Raw genomic sequence first — 25507 nt, forward strand, 5'->3', positions numbered from 1 at the left:
CTCCGACTGGCCACTCTGTTGGATGTTCCAGCCTCCACCCGATGTGCAATAGCAGCAGCGCAGTGCTCGCCAGAGCCTGCCCCAGAAGCCGAACGTTTCTCACTGAGGTGAGTGTCTCTGCATCGGTGCTTGGTGCTGGCGAATGCAGTGTCGAATTGTCTGTGTCTTCCCTGGAGCTGTGGCCCGGGGTGCTCGGAGGGGTGGATGGTGGGATGCAACCCGAATGCAGTGGCCTCATCTGATGGAGATCCTGCAAGACAAAGGACATGGGGCCAACTGGTGGAGATGTCAAGAGTGCGGGGAATAATAGACTCACTGGAGATGATCATCTGCATCACGGTGCTTTGGGTTCTTACTTGCTCGGGACCTACCGAACTCTCAGTCAGTCACAGCTCTCTCCTGGGTCATACACGTTATTTTCAGGGCCATCTCCTCAGAGGGGCTGAGGATTCATAGCTTGGGGATGGTCCCATCTGTCTTCACCCACTCCCCCTTGTTGAAGGCAATCTTTGCCTGTGGGGACACAAAGATGACAGTGAGAGGGTGGCCAGACTTGGATGGGTACCTGATAGCTGGTTGAGCCTGAGGCAGGCCAATCACAAGGTGAGTTGTGGACTGTGAGGTGGGGAGGGGTGGTATGGGATCAGATGGGGATTCTGAGCGACAATGTTAAAAGGTGGTGTAGTGGGATTGAGGGGGTTTAAGGTGAGATGGCAGAGGTTAGGGACATGAATAATGACAGGGGCAGGGAAGTGGGCACTCACCCTTGTTGACCGGATCAGGTCATTCATCTTCTGCCATTGAAAGTGTATGTTTGTCTGAGTGTATGTCTGTATGCGTGTGTATGTGGGTATGTGTGTGTGGATGTGTGTGTGTGTGTGTGGATGTGTGTGTGTGTGCATGTATGCGTATGCATATGCATTATAGAGTCGTCATAGAGTCATAGAGGCCCTTCAGCCCAACTTGTCCATGCTGCCCAGTTTTTACCATTAAGTTAGTCCCAAAGGCCTGTGTTTGGCCCATATCCCTCTATACCAATCTTACCCATGTAACTGTCTAAATGTTTTTTAAAAGACAAAATTATACCCGCCTCTACGACTACCTCTGGCAGCTCGTTCCAGACACTCGCCACCCTCTGTGTGAAAAAATTGCCCCTCTGGACCCTTTTGTATCTCTCCCCTCTCACCTTAACCTATGATGTGGAGTTGCTGGTGTTGGACTGGGATAGGCACAGTAAGTATTCTCACAACACCAGGTTAAAGTCCAACAGGTTTATTTGGCAGCACAAGCTTTCGGAGCGTTGCCCCTTCATCAGGTGAGTGATGACCTGGCCTCATCTGATGAAGGGGCAATGCTCCGAAAGCTCATGCTACCAAATAAACCTGTTGAACTTTAACCTGGTACTGTGAGACTTCCTACTGTACTTAAACCTATGCCCTCTAATTTTAGACTCCTCCACCTTTGACAAAAGATGTTGAATATCCACCTGATCTATGCTCCTCATTTTATAGACATCGATAAGATCACCTCTAAGCCTCCTATGCTCCAGGGAAAAAGGTCCCAGTCTATTCATCCTCTCCTTATAACTCAAACCATCAAGTTCCGGTAGCATCCTAGTAAATCTTTTTTCCACTATTTCGAGTTTAATGATATCCTTTCTATAAAAGGGTGACCAGAACTGTATGCAATATTCCTAGTGTGGCCTTACCAATGTCTTGTACAACTTCAACAAGATGTCCCAACTCCTGTATTCAATGTTCTGACCAATGAAACCAAGCATGCTGAATGCCTTCTTCGCCACTCTGTCCACCTGTGACTCCACTTTCAAGGAGCTATGAACCTGTACCCCTTGATCTCTTTGTTCTAAATCTCTCCACAATGCCCTACCACTAACTGAGCAAGTCCTGCCCTGTTTTGACCTACCAAAATGCATCACCTCACATTTATCTAAATTAAACTCCATCTGCCATTCATCAGCCCACTGGCACAATTGATCAATATCCCATTGCAACCTTAGATCACTTTCTTCACTGTCCACTATGCCACCAATCTTGCTGTCATCCGCAAACTTATTAACCATGCCTCCTAAATTCTGATCCAAATCATTAATATAAATGACAAATAACAGTGGACCCAGCACCCATCCCTGAGGCACATCACAGGTCATGATGTGGAGATGCCGGCATTGGACTGGGGTAAACACAGTAAGAATTTCAACAACACCAGGTTAAAGTCCAACAGGTTTATTTGGTAGCAAATGCCATTAGCTTTCGGAGCGCTGCTCCTTTGTCAGATGGAGTGGATATCTGCCCTGCCATGAATTAGTCCAAAGGCACATCACTGGTCACAGGCCTTCAGTTTGAAAAACAACTCTCTACAACCATCCTCTGTCTTCTGTCAATTTTGTATCCAATTGGCTACCACAGCCTGGATCCCATGAGATTCAACCTTATGCAGCAACCTACCATGTGGTACACTGTCAGAGGCCCTGCTAAAGTCCATGCAGACAATGTCGACTGCACAGCCCTCATCTACCTTCTTGGTTACCCCTTCAAAAGAATCATGATTTTCCACTCACAAAGCCATACTGACTGCCCCTAATCAGTCTCTAAATGTCTGTAGATCCTGTCTCTCAGAATACCTTCTAACAACTTACCCACGACAGACATTAGGCTCACCGATCTGTAATTCCCAGGCTTTTCCCTGCAGCCCTTCTTAAACAAAGGCACCCTCCAATCTTCAGGCACCTCAGCTGTGGCTGTCAATGATTCAAATATCTCTGCTTGTATGTACCATTGCGGCCTGTCTGCTTCCCCCCCCTCTGCATAATTTGGTCCTCAGTTGGCGACATTGGACCTGCGACATCCAACTTCCCCCAACAATTCCATGGCCTCTCTGCCATGGTTCCCACTTTAGTGAGCTGCATTAAATTCCACCCTCTGCATGTGTGTGTGCTTGCGCGTGTGTGTGTGTGGGTGGGTGTGTGCGTGCATGCATGTTTGTGTGTGTGTGCATGCGTGAGTGTGTGCGTGTTTGTTGGAGCCTTAAGTAAAAAAGTTTATTCATTACAAGTAAGGCTTACATTAACACTGCAATGAAGTTACTGTGAAATTCCCCTAGTCGCCACACTCCGGCACCTGCTCAGGTCAATGCGCCCAACTAGCATGTCTTTCAGAATGTGGGAGGAAACCGGAGCATCCGGAGGAAACCCATGCAGAAAGGGGGAGAACATGCAAACTCCACACAGACAGTGATCCGAGCCAGGAATCGAACCGGGTCCCTGGAGCTGTGAGGCAGCAGTGCTAATCACTGTGCCACTATGTGTACGTGTGTGCAAGAAAAAGTTGGAGAAGTAGATGTGTTGCATGTGTCAGAAATAGGGGGATCGAAAGAAAGAGATGCAAGGGTAGATATATACTGATCTAGTTCGGTTCTCCCAATTACATTTCAATATAGGTCCACACTTGGATTAATGGATAGATTCTTCTGAAAATTGGAATCAAATGTAACAGTATAAAGTCTTCGGAATACCAGCCTGTACCAGGCTAAAACTAATAATAAAAATGTCACCCAAAGACCTGTGTATTTATTTCGAACGCTGAGCTGTTTATTGCTTTGAACACTTTGGGACCCCGCCATTTCTGCTTTAATTAGATAGTGCAAATTCATTCTTATTTGTTGGTAGCAAAAGTTTGCCCACAGGGAAAAAAAATCCACGTGATTTTGAAATTCCTGTAGGTTCAGCTGATGTTTATTGAGTGCAGTGAACATCACACTGAATTCCCAAACTTGTTACGGGTCATGGTTAAGCCCCAAAAGGCATCATTCAACAGCAAAAGTACTGTCGAATCAGCACATTTAATTCTCTTTTACCACAACAACTTCCAAGTGGAAGCAAAACACAGCAACTTAACATCCACACTGAATCATTGAATCTTATGGATCAGAAAGAGGCCATTCAACCCACTGTGCCTGTGCCAGCCCTTTGAAAGAGCTATCCAATTCGCCTGCACTTGGTTGAGGTCATTGGGTTGCGCTGGGGCTTCATATGTTTCATATGAAGCAATTTTTAAAAGCGGCATCTCGGCCTTTTGGCTAAGATGCAAATGAGCTCAAGTCTTGGAGGAGGATCCTCCCCCTTCTCCAATCAGCTTGACTCATGTAGATCAGGCCCAGGACAGGGTGGTTTTGGTCTCCCGTCCTGTCTTGTCAGCCTGGATCTGAAATGTCTCAACTTGTTGAGACTCTGAATTGGATTTGATTTGATTGAATTGGAAAAGTATAAAAAAAAAGAGCTATCCAATTACCACAGAATCCCTGCGGTGCAGAAGGAAGCTATTCAGCCCATTAAGCCTGCACCGACCACACTCCTACCCAGGCCCCATTTCCGTAACCCCACATATTTACCCTGCTAGAGGTGGGCGGCACAGTAGCACATTGGTTAGCACTGCTGCTTCACAGCGCTGGGGACCTGGGTTCAATTCACGTTCTTGGATTACTGTCTGTGCGGAGTTTGCACATTCCCCCTGTGTCTGTGTGGGTTTCCTCCGGGTGCTCCAGTTTCTTCCCACATTCTGAAAGACATGCTGGTTAGGTGCATTGACCCGAACAGGCACTGGAGTGTGGCCACCAGGGGATTTTCACAGTAACTTCATTGCAGAGCTAATGTAAACCTTACTTGTGATAAGTAAATAAACTTTACTTTAATCCCCCTGGGGTCAAATTTAGCATGGCCAATCAACCTAATTCGCACATCCTTGGACCATGGGAGGAAACCGGAGCACCCGGGGGAAACCTAAGTAGACACGGGGAGAATGTGCAAACTCCACACAGACAGTCACCCGAGGCTGGAATTGAACCCGTGTCCCGAGCACTGTGAGGCAGCAGTGCTAACTACTCTGCCACCGTGTTGCCCTGTGTTGTCCCGTCACTAATCGTCACCACCCCCACTCCCCTGCTTTTTGCCCCGTATCGCTGCAAATCTTTTCCTTTTCAACTATTTATCCAATTCCATTTTTAAAGTTATTATTGAATTTTCTTCGACAGAAACTCAGCCAATGTTCTGGGCACCTGGGTTCAAATCCTGCCATGGCATAGTGGAATTTTAAAAAAAATCTATAAGTAAAAATCTAGTGATGCCCATGAAATGATTATTGAAAAATCCCATTTGATTTGACTTATTATAGTCACATGCATCAGTACACAGTAAAAGTTGTTTCTTGCACGCTATACAGACAAAGCATACCGTTCATAGAGAAGAAAACGAGAGAGTGCAGAATGTAGTGTTATCGTTATAGCTAGGGTCTAGAGAAAGATCAACTTAATGCAAAGTAGGTCCATTCAAAAGTCTGACAGCAGCAGGGAAGAAGATGTTCTTGAGGGGGTTGGTACATGACCTCAGACTTTTGTATCTTTTCCCGACGGAAGAAGGTGGAAGAGAGAATGTTCGGGGTGCGTGAGACCCTTAATTATGCTGACTGCTTTGCCGAGGCAGCATGAAGTGTAGACAGAGTCAATGGATGGGAGGCAGGTTTGCGTGATGGATTGGGCTACATTCACGACCCTTTGTAGTTCCTTGCGATCTTGGGCAGAGCAGGAGCCATACCAAGCTGTGATACAACCAGAAAGAATGCTTTCTATGGTGCATCTGTAAAAGTTGGTGAAAATCATTGTGGACATGCCACGTTTCTGGTTCACAAATGTAGGGATTTTATGATTTATTATGAGTTAGATCTCGTCTGCTGCCACTTCATCTTGGGTCATCCCCTTTTTCTCAGAGGCCACTTTATGAGCTGATGGTCAGGCCACAATGACAGAAGTCAGGCGACATGCCCAAGTCAGCTCAGCCACCCTGTGCAGGTGATGGATGAAGACCATAAGACATAGGAGTAGAATTAGGCCACTCGCCCATCGAGTCTGCTCCGCCATTCAGTCATGGTGATATTTTTCTCATCCCCAATCTTCTGCCTTTTCCCCATAATCCCTGATCCCCTTATTAACCAAGAACCTATCTATCTCTGTCTTAAAGACACTCAATGACCTGGCCTCCACAGCCTTCTGCCGCAAAGAGTTCCACAGATTCACCACTCTCTGGCTGAAGAAATTCTTCCTCATCTCTGTTTTAAAGGATTGTCCCTTTAGCCTGAGGTTGTGCCCTCTTCTAGTTTTTCCTATTAGTGGAAACACCCTCTCTACGTCCACTCTATCCAGGCCTCGCAGTATCCTGTAAGTTTCAATAAGATCCCCACTCATCCTTTTAAACTCCAATGAGTACAGACTCAGAGTCCTGTACTCATATGACAAGCTCTTCGTTCCAGGGATCATTCATATGAACCTCCTCTGGACCCATCCTTCCTGAGATACCGGGGCCCAAAACTGCTCACAATACTCCAAATGGGGTCTGACCAGAGCCTTATAAAACCTCAGAAGTACATCCCTGCCCTTTTATTCTCGCCCTCTCGATATGAATGCTAACATTGCATTTGCCTTCCTAACTGCAAACTGAACCTGCACATTAACCTCAAGAGAATCTTGAACTATGACTCCCAAGTCCCTTTGTGTTTCTGATTTCCTGAGCATTTCAGCATTTAGAAAATAATCTATGCCTCCATTCCTCCTTCCAAAGCGCATAACCTCACTCTTTTCCACATTGTATTCCATCTGCCACTTCTTTGCCCACTCTCCTAGTCTATCCAAGTCCTTCTGCTGCCCTCCTGCTTACTCAATATTAAATCTCCCTCGACATATCTTTGAACCTGGAGGTTCTTCAGATCATTTTCCCACTTCAGTGTTGTGTATAAAATCCCACTGAGAATCTTCTTCTCATTCTCTCCCCAGATGTGCATCGCAATGAATTGTTGGATTAATATTTAAATGTTTATATCATTGTTCAAAACAGAACTGCAGTCATAATTATTTTTAATTCAATATTGGCAAGTGAGCATCACTGGCTAGGCCAACATTTATTCCTATCCGCTATCTGACCCTGAGGAGTTGGTGGTAAGCCATCTTCACAAACCACTGCAATCTGTGTGAAGTAGGTACATCTAAGCTGCTCTTAGAGAGCTCTGAGATTTTGACCCAGTGACAGCGAAGGCTCAGTTCAAAGAACAAAGAACAAAGAAGAGTACAGCACAGGAACAGGCCCTTCGGCCCTTCAACCCTGCGCCGAACATGATGCCTGCCTACGCTAAAACCATATGCATTTGCGGAGTGAGAACAAACTGAGTTTATCCAACCTCTCCTCATAGCTGATCCCTCCAGACCAGTCAACATTCTGGTAAAACCTCTTCTGTGCCCTCTCCTAAGCATTCACTTTTTAAAAAAAGTCTTATTTACAGAGGTTTGATGATATAATATCTTCAAATTTCAGGATGTAAAACAAACTGGTGATGTATGGTGGGGGAAATATTGTTGGCCTAACAATGAGCACAAGGGTTGTGAATTCTTGGAATTCTCGACCACAGGGGGTTGCGGATGCTCCATCTTAAATATATTTAAGGTTGGGGTCTACAGATTTTGTGTCTCTCATGGAAGTAAGGGATTATGGGAACTGGGCAGAAAAATGGACTTGAAGCCTAAGATCAGCCATGATCATATTAAGTGGTAGAGCGGGCTCATAGGCCGTATGGTCTACACCTGCTCCTAATTCGTGAGTTTTTGTGTTGTGAATCTTTGGAGTTCTCTGTCCCAAATGTTGTGGATGCATCATCACTGAATATATTTAAGATCTTTAATCGCTCAGGCAATGGGTGGCATGGTGGCACTGTGGTTAGCACTGCGCCAGGGACCTGGGTTCAAATCCCAGATTGGGTCAATGTCTATGTGGAGTTTGCCCATTCTCCCTATGTCTGCGTGAGTTTCCTTTGTGTGCTCCGGTTTCCTCTCACAGTCCAAAGATGTGTGGGTTAGGTGGATTGGTTGTGCTAAATTGCCCCTTAGTGTCCCAGGATGTGTGAGTTAGGGGGATTTGTGCAGTAAATACATGGGGTTACAGAGATAGGTCTGGGTAAGAGGCTTAGTTGGTAAGAGGTAAGAGGCGTTGCAGGCATGATTGGCCAAATGGCCTCCTTCTGCACTGTAGGGATTCTATGATTCTTTGATACTGCGAGCAGGAAGATGGAGATGAAGCCTAAGATTAGCCAGAATCATGATTTTCTTTTCCTTCTTTAATGGGATTTGGGCATTGATGTCAAGGCCAGCATTTGTTACCCATCCCTAATTGTCCTTGAACTGAGTGGCTTGCCAGGTCACCTCACAGTGCAATTAAGAATCAATCATATTGCTGTGGGTCTGGAGTCACATGTAGGCCAGACCAGTGAAGGATGACAGATTTCCTTCCCTAAAGGAAATTAGTGAACCAAATGAACTTTTATAATAATCAATTCTAGTTTCCATGGTCACCATTACTGAGACCAGCTTTCAAGTCCAGTTGGATTGTGGGATTTGAACCCATGTTTCCAGAGCATGACCCTCAGTCTCTGGATTCCCAGTCCAATGAAGCTACCATTACATCACCATCTCTACAAATGGCAGAGCAGAGTCAAGCATGGGATTCTCCTGCTTCTATTCTTATGTTTCTATGTTTTTGTGACTTTATCCCATATCCCTTTATTGCTATGCAGGTAATGCACAAACTTAGCTCTGCCTGTTTGTTATAACAGTTGCAATGATCAGCCAGTGTTAAGCGTGCTGCTGAGTGGCTTTGAGCAGGGGGCTCAAAATCTTGAGAAGTTAGCGTGAATTCAGGCTAGATCGCACTACTTGAAGACAGCCCACAGCTTTTAAACAAATGGTTCAGTTTTTGATTTGATTTGATTTATAATTGTCACATGTATTAACATACAGTGAAAAGTGTTGTTTCTTGCGCAGACAAGTGTATCATTCATCGAGAAGGAAATGAGAGAGTGCAGAATATAGTGTTACAGTCATAGCTAGGGTGTAGAGAAAGATCAACTTAATGCAAGGGAAATCCATTCAAAAGTCTGACAGCAGCAGCGAAGAAGCTGTTCTTGAGTCGGTTGGTATGTGACCTCGGACTTTTGTATCTTTTTCCTGAAGGAAGAAGGTGGAAGAGAGAATGTCCGGGGTGCGTAGGGTCCTTAATTACGCTGGCTGCTTTGCCGAGGCTGCAGAAAGTGTAGACAGAGTCAATGGATGGGAGGCTGGTTTGCGTGATGGATTAGGCTACATTCATGACCTTTTGTAGTTTCTTACAGCCTTGGGCAGAGCAGGAGCCATACCAAGCTGTGATACAACCAGAAGGAATGCTTTCCATGGTGCACCTGTAAAAGTTGGTGAGAGTTGTAGCTGACATGCCAAATTTCCTTAGTCTTCTGAGAAAGTTTGGTTGGGGCAGGTCTTGGAATTCATTGCAGAAGTGTCCTGGACCTGGGATGGGCTCAGAAATGGCACGAAGTGGAAGAAAGCAGGATCCAAGCATTTCCGCGGCAACTCTGGAGTCTTTTTGACAAGAGAAGAGAGAGAAGTCACCTACTCAGGAAAACTCAGAATGAAATCAGTGAACACCAGTAGACTAGCCTCAGGAGAAACAAGGTGTGTCAATGGGTCTGCTGCAGAGTTTCTAGATGTGTTTATCATGATTAACACAGTGATTTGGCAGTGTTTGTAAGCTATGGGGTGCAGACGTGAGGCTCGCAGTAGTGCTAAGTGTGTGAGGGGGTGAGGTAAAGTTACAAATGTTAGGTTGGTCGAGATTGTTGGCAGGTGAGTGATGGGGGTTGGGGGGTTGGTGAATTGAATGGTAGCTGCGGATATTGGTGTATTTGGTGAGATTTGGCATTTGAAGAGGCGTTCATGGACCTTGATGGTTCATGTGAAATCATTGGACTTCCTTCACCTTGGGGCTAGACCAATGAAGACCACTGTCCTAGCAAACACACATGCAAACCCCACTGCTTCTCTCTAGCAAGAGAGAATTTAAGCTAATCCCCTCTCCTGGCATAGAGAGTTTCAGTCACCTCTCTTATGTAGAAATGGCTTATGCACAACAGGGAAATGTTGGCATTTTCATCTGCTCCACTCTGGAAGGATCCTGATATGAAGAACTCAAGGCCCAGGGCCACTTTCATTGCCACTGGTAGCCCTGTCCTCATCCCACTCTGAGACTACAGCCAGCCTGAGAAGTGAACACATTAGTGAAACTGAGACATGGCACACACCATGTTGGGAGTATCTGGTTGGGAGTGAGCTAAGAGCAATGCTCCTTTATGAACCAAATTGGATACGATCTCCTGTAACAATCCTTCACCCCCTCTGCCTCCCTCTGCAAACAGTTTGCCCCCTTCTATGTTGCCTCTCTACATTCTCCCTCACAAACTATAGATTAAGGGAAAGTAACTGCAGCACCCATGGCAGGGAAAAGTGGTCTGACTAGAACCCTTGGAGTCAAGGGTCCACCAGGTAGCCGTGGTGCAGTGCTATTATTGCTGGAATAGTAATACAGAGACCCAGGATAATGCTACCATCAGACTCACCATGGACTACTCTCTGGAATCGGTTGCATTCTTGGACACACGCATCTCCATCAAGGATGGTCACCTCAGCACCTCACTATACCGCAAGTCCATGGATAACCTCACGATGCTCCACTTCTCCAGCTTCCAACCTAAATACGTTAAAGAAGCCATCCCCTACGGACAAGCCCTCTGTATATACAGGATCTGCTCAAATGAGGAGGATCACAACAGACACCTCCAGACGCTGAAAGATGCCCTCGTAAGAACAGGATATGGCGCTCGACTCATCGATCGACAGTTCAGATGTGCCACAGCGAAAAACCGCACCGACCTCCTCAGAAGACAAACACGGGACACGGTGGACAGAGTACCCTTCATCGTCCAGTACTTCCCTGAAGCAGAGAAGCTACAACATCTTCTCCGGAGCCTTCAACATGTCATCAACGAAGACGAACATCTCGCCAAGGCCATCCCCACATCCCCACTTTTTGCCTTCAAACGAACCGCACAACCTCAAACAGACCATTGTCTGCAGCAAACTACCCACCTTTCAGAACAGTGACCATGACACCATACGACCCTGCCACAGCAACCTCTGCAAGACGTGCCGGATCATCAACACGGATGCCATCATCTCACGTGAGAACATCATCCACCAGGTACACGGTACATACACTTGTGACTTGGCCAACATTGTCTACCTGATACGCTGCAGGAAAGGATGCCCCGAGGCATGGTACATTGGGGAGACCATGCAGACGCTATGACAACGAATGAATGAACACCGCTCGACAATCACCAGGCAGGAGTGTTCCCTTCCAGTCGGGGAACACTTCAGCAGTCACGGGCATTCAGCCTCTGATCTTCGGGTAAGCGTTCTCCAAGGCGGCCTTCACGACACACGGCAATGCAGAGTCGCTGAGCAGAGACTGATAGCCAAGTTCCGCACACATGAGGACGGCCTCAACTGGGATCTTGGGTTCATGTCACACTATCTGTAACCCCCACGACTTGCCTGGGCTTCCAAAATCTCACTAACTGTCCTAGCTGGAGACAATACACATCTCTTTAACCTGTGCTTAACCCTCTCTCCACTCACATTGTCTGTACCTTTAAGACTTGATTACTTGTAAAGACTTGCATTCCAATCATTGTTTTGTAAGTTGAATTTGTGTCTGTATATGACCTGTTTGTGAACACAAGTCCTCACTCACCTGATGAAGGAGCCTAAGACTCCAAAAGCAAGTGCCAAATAAACCTGTTGGGCTTTAACCTGGTGTTGTGAGACTTCTTACAATCCCCTGGAGAGCAGGGTTCGAATCCACTATGACAGATGGTGAAATTTGAATTCAATAAAAATCTAGAATTCAAAGTCTATTGACGACCACAAAACCATTATAGAAATGACAATTACAAGGGGGTACAAGTTCAAGATAAGGGGGAAAGGTTCAGTGGAAATGTGCGGGGCAAGTTTTTTACACAGAGAGTGGTGGGGGCCTGGAATGCACTGCCAAGTGAGGTAGTTGAGGCAGATACGTTAGTGACATTTAAGACTTATCTGGATAGACATATGAACAGACGGGGAATAGAGGGATAAAAGGGGAATAGAGGGATACAGGTGATTGGTCCTAGACAGGACAACGTGATCGGTGCAGGCTTGGAGGGCCGAAGGGCCTATTTCTGTGCTGTACTGTTCTTTGTTCATTGATTATCATAAAAACCCATCTGCTTCACTAATGTCCTTTAGGGAAGGAAACCTGTTGTCCTTACCTGGTCTGGCCTACATGGGACTCCAGACACACAGTAATGCGGTTGAACTGGATCCTCCAGGTGTTCTGGTTTCCTCCCACAGTCCGAAAGACATGCTGGTTAGGTGCATTGTCCATGCTAAATTCTCCCTCAGTGTACCCAAACAGGCGCCAGAGTGTGGCGACTAGGGAGTTTTCACAGTAACTTCATTGCACTGTTAATGTAAGCCTACTTGTGACACTAATAAATAAAACGTTAAAACTTTACTACTTATGCAAAACAAACCCCTTTATGTCACTCTTATCAGCTGCAAATGGATTTATCGACTGAGGGACAGTCCTACACTCTGGAGTGCTCCCACCGAATGTCGTTTTTATTGACAAATCCCATGTTGAGAAGGAATCCGCTTTAACGTGCTTTGAGTTCCAACATAATCCATCAGGTCTCTATTGATAGTTAAATGCAGCAGCAGCAAGCTGCTGTGATTCTCCAGAGGTTGTCCCTTCATCCCCACATTCACTGCTTCAGAGTTAAAATTGAAGAAAAGATACTTGTGTTTCCAATGTACACTTAATGGCTTTCAGATCATTACCACTCCCATTTATCCTGAAGGTTTTTCAAAGGCAAAAGAAAAAATGCTGGAAAATCTCAGCAGGTTTGGCAGCATTTGTAAGGAGAGAAAAGAACTGATGTTTTGAGTCCAGATGATAAAAGGCATAGAAAAGGCATCTGCCTTTTAGCTTTGAGAAATGGTCACCTGGACTCAAAACGTCAGCTCTTTTCTCTCCTCACAGATGCTGCCAGGCCTGCTGAGATTTTCCAGCATTTTCTCCTTTGGTTTCAGATTCCAGCATCCACAGTAATTTACTTTTATCCAGTATTTCAAAGGCATTTTAACCTAACATGGAGAATGCGGTAAACTGAGCGGTGGAGAAGGTCCAGCCATTCTGTATCTGGCAGGATTTTCCATTGACTGCGATCAGATCCCAACAGTTTCCCATTTGGTTGCTTTTTTAAAGGCGCCCCTCTTGTGACTGACTGGTGCTGCCCACAGCGGGTACCAGAGAGCTTCTGACCAATTGCCGTTCCATATGTGAGGTGAGATGCTGTCATTGTAAATACAAAGGGAGGTTGCAGCGATGTTGGGGGACATCCTGCAGACATCCAAAAGAAATGGTGCCATTTATTCCCGCAACTCTGCTTCTGCCGTCCCTCCGCAGGGGACAAACTGTGACCTGCCGCTTTCTTTCTCAGCTTACATTCAGCCCTTTGGCAACATCACCCGAGTTTCTCATGCCAGAGGATTCCATATGTACGCAGCTGACACCCAGCGTGGCCTCGCCATCACTCCAATCGGTATCTCCACTGCCTCTGTGTGTGCCAGGCTTGCTGTGAGCACCAGGTGCGGCTCACTGGGAGTGTTTTGTTGCCTGTGAGACCAAAATTTGTGGCTTCAAGTTGCAGCCCAGACACTTAAAAATCTAAACTGGCACTGCCTGTGAGTTGATGCTGCAGTGGATGAGATTTTAGACTCGGGGTAAGCTTTGCTCAGTTGACTGGACAGTTGGTTCGTGATGCAGAGTGATGCCAACAGCATGGGTTCAATTCCCAAACCGACTGAGGTTATTCATGGAAGCCCTGCCTTCTCAGCCTTACCCCTCACCTGAAGTGTGGTGATTCTCAGGTTAAATCGCCACCACTCTGCTCTCCCTCTTCAAAGGGGAAAGCAGCCTATGGTCATCTGGGGCTATGGCAACTTTACTTTGTCTTTTGGATGAGATTTTCAACTAAGGCCCTATCAGCTCTATTAAGTGGACGTGAAAGATCACATGACACTATTCTCAAGGTGAGCTGGACAGGTCTGACTATGTCCTGGTCAATATTTATCAATATTTGATCTTTACAATGTATTTTGTAGGAGTGTGGTGTGTGCAAATTGACTGCCAATTATCTCACATTACAACAGTATCTATATATTTTAGATACTGCTTCATTGGCCATTAACTGCTCTGGGATGTTTGGAAGCTGTACAAAGTGATAAAGAAATGCAAATCACTCCTCAAATGGAGGTGGGTGAGTGAGCGGGGGTGAGGCTGGGGTGAAGAAGGGAGGGGAAGGGTACACATCTGCTCTTCTTGAACCCACATTAAGGTAACTAACAAAACCTTAAGTCTACCTTTTGACTGGTGTAATATCAGAGCCCTGGCACATATCGGGTTAGCGTGAGACTCAGTACAGTACCACCCACATAGTGATGGAAGAGAGTGCATGACCTGCAACTAGGGGGTCAGTTGAGTGTTTGACTGATATACAAGTAAGCATGGAGACAGCTCATGGTTTGAACCCTTTGCTGCATATACATATGTTGTGGGAAAATCACCACTCGGAGCCAGATTTAAAGATTCAACATGCAGTTTATTGGACAAAGCTTTAGGAGAAGCGCTGGGCTCTCCGCAGTGCACGCAGTCACCTTCTCAACTTTAAAATGACGGCTGAGTTTCTTTTATACATTTTCAAATAGTGGACAAGTACGGACATTAGCAGTTATCACATCGTTTTCCATTTCGGAGAGTAGACAAGTATGGACATTGGCAGTTATCACATCGTTATACATTTATGCTCCCCCATCAACGACTGATCTCGATACCAAAACTCATTGTTTTGGTTCTGCTTTATCTCAAGCTAAGGTGATCATCTGGGCCTCAAGGTCTGATTTATTTCCTGTAGTAATTAGACACTAACAGGATTTAACTCGTTGTGCAATGTCTGTGCCTAAGTCAGCACATCCTAATGTCTTTTCACAGAGTCCATTTTGTGCCAGGTAACCATCTTGTATCTTTTAATTTCGAGTTTACTTCAACAATTCCCCCTTTTGGTCAGGATTATGTTCTAATAATCCGATAGACCAACAATAGCAGCATCGTGGGTCTGGCAATTGATATGCCTGACCCGTAACCAACAGGTCACGCATTCACAGGTAGACTTCCACCTTCTCGCCCTTTCCTTCATTGTCATCGTCTTCCTTGCCGACTTCGGGAGTTCCCATCAGATGTTCTTCTTCGGTGACCACACTGGCCCCTGGCACAATCCGAGTCATCATGACTTTACAGCAGACATTAAGACATCCGACAATCAGGCAACAGACAATTATTATTACAATGAGAATAATCTCTCCATGCATTAAATAGGACCCGCAGGATCCTCCCAATAACCATTCGTGCCAGCTATTCCCCTTCTTGGGGCCTTGTCTAATGTCATCGAGCTGCTTTCTTATGTCATTAATGACTTGGGTGATGTTGTAGGATTCATCTATAACATGCGTTATACATTTGTCTCCTATTATTGTGCATACTCCCCCCTGTTGGGCGAACTGATAATCTATGGCACAGCGAGTCTACTGCGCGTACAATCTTAATTCAGCCAGTTCTTGGTTGACGGTCTCCAGTACCTTTGATGTGCTGTTTCCCAGGATGGTTAATCCACAGATAAGATAGTTTCTATTTTTGGCACTAATACTCCTGCTGCGCACCCCCCCCCTCCCAGAGACAGGGCCCCAATAAACCCGTAGCCAAGTGACAATCCCAGTGTGACCGGGACCTCCCAATTGGCACAGAATTCCTTGCTGATGGCCCGGGTCACTATCTTTCTCCGGATATGCCCTTTTTGAGGGCATGGAACAGTGAGTGGTCCTATTGTTCCTACTGCAAAAAGGATCAGGAGGGTTTGTGTTGCCGTTGAGGAGGAACACAAATCCCTTCTTGGCTCGGTAACATCTACTATCATAGTTATTGGTCTGTACGAACTGTATATACCGCCAATTGCTCGGTTCACTTGGCTTTCTGCCCGATCCTACCAATTGGTAGGTATCAAACGGGTATGTCCATGTGGCTGAACTGACATGAGTCCCTTTACACTGACCACAAATGAGTTGCCTTCCCGCGGTCACGTTCAGGCATCTTTGCTCGTTACAGGTACAAGTGAACTGGCCTCTATTTACCCAACAGCGTTGACGGGCACACTGCATCTGTATACAGGAAACATTCTTGGGGACCAAGGCATATGCACACCCCCATCCCTGCCCCGAGAAGCAAAGCGGGTAGCTTGCATCATCTGAGCATACTCTTCCTCCCACTCCCTGGAGCCCCCTGCACACAGGATCTGCCGAGTTTATTAGTTCCACACATCTTCCCTGTATACCCCTTTTATATTTGCCTGTTTGTTCTTTACAGGGTGCGTCCGAGGTATCTGCCGTATATAAGTCATGGGGGGTCCACCCAGGAGTGGCCACAAATAGGGCCTCTACAGATTGCTAGCGGGTAACACACGGTTGGATTATCGTGTAAATGTACATGAGCCTTGTAAAATAAGTTATCTTCTCGTCCTGTCAATCTTACAACCGTGACAACATAGAGTGATGCAATCATATCCGCTATCTTAGGCATGTTCGCAACAGGCAAGTATTAATCTTATTACTCTATATTAGCAACTTCCCAAAGGTTGCATTGCCAACCCAAATGCGTCGGTTAATCTTGCTTGTAGTCGTCACCTGTTTTGGGGAAAGCATTCTGGTCACTTTATGGCTTACTTGTTAATATCACTCACTCGTTTCTTTGTATAATTTCAGCTGGGTCCAATGTTTCCATACACCTTTCCCCCTTATGTCCAGACAGGCACAGGTATCTCCACTAATTATGACCTCATATGGCCCATTCCATTTTGGTGCAAACCCTGGTTTTTCAGGTAATGTTTTTACTCGGACGCGACTTCCCGCTGTTGGGACGTCAGGGAACATTTCAAGCTCCCTCTGTGCGTCTCTTTCTTCCTGATTATCCTTTACTACTTTACGCATCCCTTTTAGTTGGGCACTTAGTTCCAAAACATATCGTTTAATTTTGTCTTTTAGTGGGCCTACATTGGCCCCACCTGTTATGATGCTTTCTGGTAATTGCATCGCCCTTCCTGTCATTAGTTCATAAGGGGTTAATCCGGTTGTCCGGTTTGTCGTGGCTCTTGACCTCATTAATATAGTAGGTAATACTTCTGTCCACGTTTTTCCTGATGTTTGCACGGCCTTGGCCTGGGCATTCTTAAGGGTTCTGTTCATGCGTTCCACCATTCCAGAACTCTGTGGGTGGTAAGGAATGTGGAAATTTTGTTTTATTTCCATCAGTTGGCACACTGTTTTTACCACCTTTCCGGTGAAGTGTGTCCCTTGATCCGAATCAATTTGTATGCGTATTCCCCATCTAGGGATTACCTCCTCTGCCAATATTCTAGCCACCATGGTAGCAGGACAATTTCTGGTAGGGAATGCTTCTACCCACCTGGTAAACTGGTCTATGACAACCAAACAATAGGTTTTGCCGTGGGATTGTGGTAGTGGCCCTGTGAAACCTGTTTGCAGATGTTCCCAGGGCCCCTTTGGTCGGGGTTGGAGTCCCATCTTAATTTTTATGGGTCGACTAGCGTTGTATTGCGCGCATGTCACACATCGGTGACAATGTCGGGCTATGTCCCTCCCCATTCCTTTCCACCACCATTCTTTTCCCATACTAGTTGCCATGGCCTCTCTTCTCGCATGTGAGAGTCCATGGTGTAGTTCCAAGAGGGTGTTTTGTATGCACTCCGGCGCCATTACCTTGTCATTGTGTCTCCAAACATTATCAGTCCCTCTGCTCGCTCCTTGTGCTTCCCACTTACCCATTTCCTCTTTCGAGGTATCTTCGTGTAAGTCCTGAATATCTATTTTGTCTCCTGTCTGGCCCGTTACTGCTAATGGCAGCTCGCCAACTGCCTCCTGCTCTAACACTAATTGCGCTGCTCTGTCTGCAGCTTGGTTCCCTTTGTAATTTAACCAATCGGGGTTATCCCTTTCTGGTTCCTTCTGGTGCGCTTTGATTTTTATTACTGCCGCTTCTCGGGGTTTCTCGCTGGCCTTTAGTAATGCCTCGATCCTTTGTTGGTGTTTAATAGGAGTTCCTCCCATGGTTACATACATCCTCCTACCCCATGCCATCATATAATCGTGTATTACCCCGAATGCGTACCTACTATTGGTATATATATTTACCGTCTTTCCTTCGGACAATTCTAGTGCCTTTGTGAGTGCCACTAGTTCCGCCACCTGCGCGGATAGACCTCCGTCAATTCTTTCTGACTTTACCATTTCCAATCTGTCATTTACTACTGCCCACCCTGTCCGGGGTGATCTTTCCACGTATTTATGTGAGCCATCTACAAAAAGGGTCTCTTCAGCTGTTGCTAAAGGTACATCCTTTACTCTACCTTCTTCTATATCCATATCTACGTCTCCACAGTTATGTGGTTCGCCTGTATTCAAAATTCCTTCTGCTGGGTTATCTCCTGTGTCTCTTATTATTATAACTGATTTACTGGGAGGTAGGAGGACGGCTTCCCATTTAGCCCTTCTCATGTTCGAGACGGACCTTAACTTTCCTGTACTCAGCATTTCCACCAAGGTGTGTTTGGTGTGGAGGATTATGTTCCCTGTCATTACTATTGGTTCGCTAACCTTTACGGCCCAGGTGGTGCAATCTAAGGCAGCTATGCACCTTGGCAGTCTGGTTACTACCGGCCCTTCTGCTGTTGAATAGTAACCTATGGGTCTCCGTTTATCGCCATGACCTTGCGTTACTACTGCAGAGTAGAACCCCCTTCATTGTTACAGTGTATGTGGAAATCTTTATTGGAATCTGGTAGTCCCAGTCCGGGGGCTGATATCAGTTCTGCCTTTAACTTATTATAGGCCTCTTCTTGCTCAGGTCCCCATTCTATGGAGTTTAAAGCTGGCTTTCCCCCTTTAACTAGTCTCTGTATCGGCTCTGCCAATTTTGCGAATTCCGGGATAAAACTTCAGCTATAATTAAACAGCCCTAGCACCTTCCTGACTCCTCTTACGGTGACTGGCCACGGCACTTGTTGTACCGCCTTCTTTCGGTCTGTTGGCATCTCTTTAAGCCCTTGTGATATTAAGTGTCCGAGGTACAGGACTTGTGCTTACCCGATTTGTGCCTTTTTGGGGCTCACCTTTAACCCTGCAGTCTTCAGTTCATTCAACACTAGGTGTAGTGCTCCCTGGTGTCCTGACTTAGATTCTAAGGCTATTAATATATCATCCACGTATTGTAGAATTGTGCTACCCTCTGGTAGTTCTACCCCTTTCAGGATGTCACTCATTACTCGATGGAAGGTGGCGGGGCTATTGTGGAATCCCTGCGGTAGGCGAGTCCAAGTGTACTGTTTGTCTCCCACTTAAGGCTCATGGGATACAAGGAGAAGTGGCTCGATGGGTGGAGAACTGGCTTGGCCATAGGAGACAGAGGGTAGTGGTCGAAGGGTCTTTTTCCGGCTGGAGGTCTGTGACCAGTGGTGTTCCGCAGGGCTCTGTACTGGGACCTCTGCTATTTGTGATATATATAAATGATTTGGAAGAAGGTGTAACTGGTGTAATCAGCAAGTTTGCGGATGACACAAAGATGGCTGGAATTGCGGATAGCGAAGAGCATTGTCGGGCAATACAGCAGGATATAGATAGGCTGAAAATTGGGCGGAGAGGTGGCAGATGGAATTTAATCCGGATAAATGCGAAGTGATGCATTTTGGAAGAAATAATGTAGGGAGGAGTTATGCAATAAATGGCAGAGTCATCAGGAGTATAGAAACACAGAGGGACCTAGGTGTGCAAGTCCACAAATCCTTGAAGGTGGCAACACAGGTGGAGAAGGTGGTGAAGAAGGCATATGGTATGCTTGCCTTTATAGGACGGGGTATAGAGTATAAAAGCTGGAGTCTGATGATGCAGCTGTATAGAACGCTGGTTAGGCCGCATTTGGAGTACTGTGTCCAGTTCTGGTCGCCGCACTACCAGAAGGAAGTGGAGGCATTGGAGAGAGTGCAGAGAAGGTTTACCAGGATGTTGCCTGGTATGGAGGGTCTTAGCTATGAGGAGAGATTGGGTAGACTGGGGTTGTTCTCCTTGGAAAGACGGAGAATGAGGGGAGATCTAATAGAGGTATACAAGATTATGAAGGGTATAGATAGGGTGAACAGTGGGAAGCTTTTTCCCAGGTCGGAGGTGACGATCACGAGGGGTCACGGGCTCAAGCTGAGAGGGGCGAAGTATAACTCAGACATCAGAGGGACGTTTTTTACACAGAGGGTGGTGGGGGCCTGGAATGCGCTGCCAAGTAGGGTGGTGGAGGCAGGCACGCTGACATCGTTTAAGACTTACCTGGATAGTCACATGAGCAGCCTGGGAATGGAGGGATACAAACGATTGGTCTAGTTGGACCAAGGAGCGGCACAGGCTTGGAGGGCCGAAGGCCTGTTTCCTGTGCTGTACTGTTCTTTGTTCTTTGAAAGGGGGGAGGTTTAACACAGATATCAGAAGGACATATTTCACACAGAGGGTCGTGGGGGCCTGGAATGTGTTGCCGGGCAAGGTGGTGGAGGCGGACACACTGGGAACGTTTAAGACTTATCTAGACAGCTATATGACCGGAGTGGGAATGGAGGGATACAAAAGAGTGGTCTAGTTTGGACCAGGGAGCGGCACGGGCTAATTGTTCCTTGTTTCTCGTTTCAAGGCTTCATTCTATGATCATCTTGCTGGTGCCAGTACAGAGCGAGACTGCGGATAGTTGGGAACCTGTCTCGGGGGCAGGGAATTCATATGGTGTTCATGGAAGTGGAAATGACTAGGGTTGGGAAGCATTTTCCGATCAGGGCCATTGTGATCTCCTGGACTCGTTTCGATCGCCTCAGGGGGTCGGAGAGGAATTTCCCAGATTTTTTTTTTTCCCCATATTGGCCCTGGGGTTTTTCACTCTGGGTTTTCGCCTCTCCCTGGGGATCACATGGTCTGGAATAGGGGGGTGGGGGTGAGTTAATAGGTTGTAATGAACAAAGCATCGTAGCTGTGAGGGACAGCTCGGTGGATAGGATATTGGTATGTAGATAGGCTGGAAAATTGGGCGGGGATCCTGGATTCAGGATTCAATCCTGGACCGGGGAGCGGCGCGGGCTTGGAGGGCCGAAGGGCCTGTTCCTGTGCTGTATTGTTCTTTGTTCTTTGTTCTTTGTAAATGCGAATTTGTCTTGGGATTCGGGATCCAAGGGTAGGGACCAGAATCCATTGGCTATATTCAATACGGTAAAGTTTTTATGCTCCGGTGACAATCCATTCAGGATTGTCGAGGGGCTTGCTACAATGGGGTGCAATTTGGACGTGACTTTATTGAGGCCGGTGTAGTCTATTGTGAGTCTGTAACTTCCGTCGGGTTTGCTCACCGGCCAGGTTGGGGAGTTAGTGGTACTCGTAGTTTCCCTCAGGTTTCCTTTCTCCACTCACCCTTTAACTATTTCTACTACAGCGGCCTTTGCTTCCAGTTTTATCGGGTACTGTCGGTGGGGCTTATGCTCCGGTCCGGGCACCTTTATCGGGTCAGTTTTGGTTAGGCCAATGTCTAATTTCGTTTCGGCCCATACTCCGGGGAAGGAGACACAGATGGCTCCAAACCCCTTTGCTTCTAGTCGCCAATCTCTGGTGGTGGCTGTGGCCACCTTGATAGTCTTGAGGTGACTTGTGAGTTTTCCTATTCCGGTTTTCCGACCGTCCCGTTTCGGCCAGATTAGCTCTCCCTTCCCACAGTCGATCAAAATTTCATACTCCTTCATTAAATCATTTCCCATTATTGTACCCTCGTTATTTTTACATACATAGAATCTCATAGGTATATACAAATTACTTATTTCTACAAACGTGGTCTCGCTCAGGGTAGGCGGGTGTTTTGTTCCCTCCTATCCACGTTAGATAAATCATCCTACTTGTAGTGGGTAAGTGACAGATAAGGTCGGTGACAGATATGGATGCTCCTGTGTCCACCAGCATCTCACATTGCCTGCCCCCTACTAGTGCAGACACATAGATCCTTCCCTCCTTCTTACCCTTATGAATGGGGGCTGCAGGCCGTCAGTCTTGCTGATCTCAGAGGTTCCTTAGTTCCTCCAATTCTGCTGTGGACATGGATCGGGGCGGGGGTCTCCCATGTTTGTCCCAACATATTGCGGACACACATAGTGTGTCCATTTTTATTACAATAATTACATCTCCCACTGTTTCCAAATTTATTTCCTTTCCTTGGGACCCGACGCTCCTTTGCAAAGTGCCCTTGTTGGCCACAATTGTGACAGGTCAGTTTGGGCTTAGTTCCGCTGCCGCTACTGTAGGCGGCTACTCTTTCCTGTTTTATCTTCGTCTGAGATTTCTCCTCCCCCACCTTCGTGTACGCCGCTAGCCCATTCCACCCGTTCATCATAATCCTGGGACATGATCACTCCCATTTTTAGGATGATTTGGTGAGCGCTGGAGAGCCCATCCTTGAAAGCCTGGATGAAGGCTCGATCCCCTCGGCCTGGGTTTCCTTGCCCTGAGCATTGCTGGTATATTTGGAACAACCGTTCCCCATATTCAGAGGCCCCTTCCCCCTTTTGTTTCTTGATCATTGTGATTTTACTCCAATTGGTAGGGGCATTCCCTAAAACTCTCTGGACTTCTGTTTTAAACAGGGCGAAGGGTGCCTGTTGGGCATCTATTTCTGCTGTTAGGGCTACTGCATGTGTCCAACGTCCCCCACTGTAGTCTTGTGCTGGGGGATTGGCAGGCCCTCCAGCTACTTGCCTCCATTTATCCACTGGACATGTGGCCCTAACCAATTGGTGTATATCCCTTCAGTGCAGTTGGTGTCCTACCCAAACCATATCTAATTCTTCCCAAAATTTCGTATTTGCGTTTCTAGGTTGTAGTTTACTCAGGGAGGCCATTATCTGTTGTCTTTCGCCCGGGGTGAATGGTTTGTAATTTGCTGTTGGCTGCACGTCTGTTCCCCCTCGGGTTACTGGCGCCAAGTTGTGTTCTAGCGCTTCCCTTTCCTCTGGAGGGGCCCTGTTGTGTGGACTCATAAGGGGGCAGAGGAACAGTTTCCCCTCCCCATTGATTCTCCTCTAATACTCGATTCCTTTTCTCCAATTCCCTTACTCTGGATTCTAATTTTTTAATTTTATCCTTATCTTCATTCCACTTTTTAGTGGAGGCGACTACTTGTTCAATTAGTCCAGCTAATTGATGTACTAATAATACACCTGCCTTTTTTGTTTTGTCTCTCTTTTCCCCATCTATCCACTTTCTCTGTTGTTCTAAGGTCTGAGTAACATCTCAGCCATCCCTTTGCATCTTCTTAATCAACGGATGTCTGTCTGTCATATATTTATCAATAAGGGAACCCGCAGGTCCCCACTTAGTTTCTCTCCCTGCCATCATGCAGACTTCTACACCCCGGCCACGATTACCTCCTCAGCAACGTGTTTTCTCCACCATTGGGGTTTCTATTTATACTCACGGCCACGATTACCTCCTCGGCAACGTGTTTCCTCCACCGGAGTCTGGCTCTAGGTCAGAGTGATCAGCTCCTTACCGCACCGCTTTACAACATAATAGACAAGTACACAAACTACACAAACTTTTATGCAAACAGGTGGCAAACTCTGCGTTTGTTTGCCACTACAGAGTTTGATGCTAAATGACCTTTATCACTTGTGCTTCACGATCCTAAGTGCCTTGGTGCCTCTACGCCCACTTCAGGGTCCTGACCTTCACATGGGGAATTTTCCCTCTTAACACCCTGTCTAAGGCTGCACGTTTGAGACAGGCACTTCCTTGTCCTTAGTCGATCAGCACAAGCAATCAATTCCTGTTTCTATCCAATAGTCCCATAAGTTCCCCTAATTTTCACCCGTTTTTAACTGCATTGTTGGCTCAGTCTGACTTCCACAGGTTCAATAATCTCTACTCCAGTTCGCCGATCGAGACCGACCGATCAACTCACCAGCAGTGAGATCCTGCCCAACTACGCCAATTTGTTGTGGGAAAATCACCACTCGGAGTCAGATTTAAAAATTCAACATGCAGTTTATCGGACAAAGCTTTGGGAGAAGCGCTAGGCTCACCGCAGTGCACGCAGTCACCTTCTCAACTTTAAAATGGCAGCTGAGCTTCTTTTATACATTTTCAAATAGTGGACAAGTACGGACATTAGCAGTTATCACATCGTTATTCATTTATGCCCCCCAATCAATGACTGATCTCGTTACCAAAACTCACTGTTTTGGTTCTGCTTTATCTCAAGCTAAGGTGATCATCTGGGCCTCTGATTTATTTCCTGTAGTAATTAAACACGAACAGGATTTAACTTGTTGTGCAATGTCTGTGCCTAAGTCAGCACATCCTAATGTCTTTTCACAGAGGCAATTTTGTGCCAGGTAACCATCTTGTATCTTTTAATTTTGAGTTTACTCCAACACATACACAGATATGGTAGTTAACCTACTTAAGATGACAAGACATCATTAGGATCTACTAAACAGTATCCAATACCTGATGACACATGTCCAACATACATGATGACAACGAACGGAAAAACCCAAAATCTCACAAAAAAATGCAGGAAAAAACTAAAACTCAATAAGACTAAAGAAAAATTCAAAAGAAGAATTCTGACTTGAAGAAAATCTCTGGAGCAGATGTGCAGGGGAAAGTCACCAGGAAAAAGAACCAAAGGAAGGCTTGGAAGTTGAAGACAGAAATGTGACATTTCCTTACAGCAGCAGAAGTCTCCACTGAATTCCGTGAATTCCAGCTTCCATTTTCAGAGTGCAGATCCAGCAACGGTGAGCTAAAACTTTTAAATTTCAGGATACAGCAAGTCCTGAGGAAACTCGCAATAATTCAATGATCAGAAAAAGCAAATTCTTGAGTTAGCGCCTGAACACAGCATCCAAGCTCACTCCAAAAAAAATGAATTTGGAAGAATCATGACTAAAGAATCAGCTTTAAAGACCAACAAACTCATGCTTTCATGAGCCTAAAATGCAGCGCTGAAACTGAGAAGCTCGTAGCCATTCAATTCCGTACTTGAAAAGGATGAGTGCACGCACTAAAGCAACAGGACCCCGCTGAGGCTGGCAACCGGGGGTAAACCCTTTATCTTCAAATGAACAGTGACACCATCTTGATTTTCAGTAACCTCTTAAAACTGAACCTACTTCTTAACATCTTTTAACCATGGATTAGAAATCCACACTTCACGATTAATTTGAATTTATCCAAGGCCCAATAAATCACATCACTGGGGACTTTGAGACAAAGATTCCTTTTACACATATTGCCTCCAGTTTACACAAAAAGGTAGAACTGAACAAGTTAA

The sequence above is a fragment of the Mustelus asterias genome, chromosome 4 (assembly GCF_964213995.1).
Source record: "Mustelus asterias chromosome 4, sMusAst1.hap1.1, whole genome shotgun sequence".
Taxonomy (NCBI): Eukaryota; Metazoa; Chordata; class Chondrichthyes; order Carcharhiniformes; family Triakidae; genus Mustelus; species Mustelus asterias.